This window comes from Centruroides sculpturatus, unplaced genomic scaffold (assembly GCF_000671375.1).
Source record: "Centruroides sculpturatus isolate CEXI.00-Female unplaced genomic scaffold, Cexi_2.0 scaffold1813, whole genome shotgun sequence".
Classification (NCBI taxonomy): Eukaryota; Metazoa; Arthropoda; class Arachnida; order Scorpiones; family Buthidae; genus Centruroides; species Centruroides sculpturatus.
The window spans coordinates 39,532-42,270 of NW_019386276.1; positions in this window are offsets into that span (position 1 = coordinate 39,532).

Below are 2,739 nucleotides of genomic sequence, written 5' to 3' on the forward strand. Positions count from 1 at the left end.
CCTTCGCCGCAGGAGACACTGTCGTCTGAGGCTTCTTCAACGCTTCTTATCTGACTATCGCTGCTGCAATGATAAATCTGGGTATACTGAAGGCCTCATCCTGCAGGCATCAGCCAGCATTTCTGCCCTTTTGACAAGAAGATTCGAACACGCCTATGAAGGGTATAAGGTCTCTCGCCTGAACACCCCGAGGCGTTTCGACTCGAAGTTTTTCGGTCGTTATTGCAATGACAAATCCAAAACTAACGTTCCCTCCATCTTAAAGCACGATGGCACCTTAACGACAGATGACCAAGAGATTACCCAGGTTTTCTTTCGGCATTTTTCCCAGTTCTTCGCTCCCACTCGTGTCGACTCATCCCAATGGGAAGACATGACAAGAGCAATTCCTACAGCTACTCTTCACCCTTTCCCGCATCTGTTTTCACAGGATTCAGTGAAATCCGCTATTTCTGCAATGCATGCAGGCAGATCTCCTGGACCTGACAACTTGCCAGCTGAGTTCTATAGAGTTTTTTCCGATAAATTGTCCTCCCTTCTCCCGATGGTTTATAACTCTCTGTCTCCCAACGACCCTAGTATTTCAAAATTCAACTTGGGTCAGCTCTCCGTACTACCCAAGTCTGACAACTGCACTACTGTCCATGACTTTCGGCCTTTAACACTTACCAACGTAGACTATAAGATCTACGCGCGTGTTATTTATAACAAAATTGGTTTTGCCCTTATCCCTAGTATCGTTTGCACTCAAACAGGAGGTATTCCTAATCATTGTATTATAGATAATCTAAGCTTCATTAGGTTACTTAGTGCGTACTGCTCAAACAGAAAATGGCCACTTGCTCTGCTATCGATTGACCAATCGAAAGCATTTGACCGTGTTGATCACGGTTTCCTTTGGCATGTTATCAAAAAGTATGGTTTACCTGACGAGGTACTTTCGGCCATCAAAATTATGTATAGTAAGGCTCATTGCCGCATTACTATCAATGGCCATCTCTCTGACCCCTTCCCGCTCGGAAAGGGTGTTAGACAGGGATGTCCTCTTTCTATGTTTCTTTTCTCCCTGAGTATCAACACCCTCTTGGGCGAGATACAAAAGGACTTTAGTATCTCTGGCTACCCTATGCCTGGGTACTACAAAGCGGACTATTATAAGTTCGTAGCCCATGCGGATGATGTCACATTCTTTGTGAAAGACAATTGGGCTATCTCCAGAATTTTTGGCCACTTTGACAAATATTGTCAGGCCTCTGGAGCTGTCATCAACAAGGGGAAATCTTCTTTTCTGCCCCTTGTTGGTTCCATCTCTCTCCCAGTGCCCTTCTCTGACATCCCTATGAGCAATAGGGTTAAGATTTTAGGTTTGTACTTTGGCGCCGACTCGGCAAAACATAACCTAAAGGAGATTAAGGTTAAAATTGGGGACAAAATCTCTATCTGGTCGGGAAGCTATCTCTACTTTCCAAGTAGGATAGCTGTCTACAAAAACATTATGTTTGGTATTTGTGTGTACTATGCCTCTGTTTTCGGCCTGGACGCAGGCTTCAGGCATATTAATAGACTCCTTTTCCGTTTTGTTTGGGGCAACAAGCCCGAATGGGTTAATAGGAATATTATGTATAATACTAGAGCAAACGGTGGATGGACTATGTTTGAGCCTTCCCTCTTCTCTGCTGCTGCCCAAATTAGGCAGCTTGTCCTTGCCCTTAACGCCCGCGATCACCCGGTTAGTAAGCTGTACAGCTTCTTTCTAGGGTATCGCCTTAATTTGCTTTTACCTGATTACAAGGTAAACCTTATGCCCAAAGTGTTGGATCTACCACCCTTTGTGAAAGTATGGTGCACGCACCTACTCAGTCTCTCCCAATCTGGGAATATTCCTTCTGTTAAAACTAAGGCTAGCGAAATTTATCGCCACCTTAGGCCCGATACCTTGCTATCCCTCTGTCCGTTAAACACTCAGGCCACTATCGATTGGACCACTGTTTGGCGCAGATGTTTTGATGGGCTTATTCCCGAACACTGCGTTGAACTCCAGTGGTGGTTGTTGCATAATGCACTCTCTACCAAAGTCAAGCTCCGGTCTATCGGAGTTTATGTGATGAGTGAAAACTGTCCAATGTGCAACTCTTCGCCAGAATTGGCTGCACACCTCTTTTATTTCTGTAGGGTTGCAAGGAAGATCTGGGGTTGGATTACCCCCCTTCTTGGTCTGCACTTTCTATCACGTGAAAACGTAATACTTCATATTCTCCTCAATAAAGGAACTGTATCTCCCTACGTGATTAGTCTCCTTATTCATATGGCTAAACACGAGATATGGTTGGCCAGGTGTAGGAGGGTTTTCAGGCACAAATACACCACTCACCGCCTCTTTCGTATTAAAATCCGGGATGCTTTAGCTCGGAAGCTCCTCTCGGACTTTCAGTCTCTCACACGGGCAAACTTTAAAACTCTATGGGATACCCCCAACCAGACCCTCTGGATCTGGAAGGATGGTAAACCAATCCTCAATGACTTTCTCTCATAAGTGCACAGTATTATATAAGATAGCATAGTCTAGCTTTAAGCTCTCTAGTTTAGACTTGTATGGGGAGCGGACTCCGACCTCTCGTAGTGTTGGACCATCGCTTCCCTCTCAACCTATCTATTTCCTGTGTCTTCTCCTATACAGGCTCAGGCGTTTTCTCTATTCTTTGGCGACTTCCGCCCCGTTCCTTGCTATCCAATGATTCC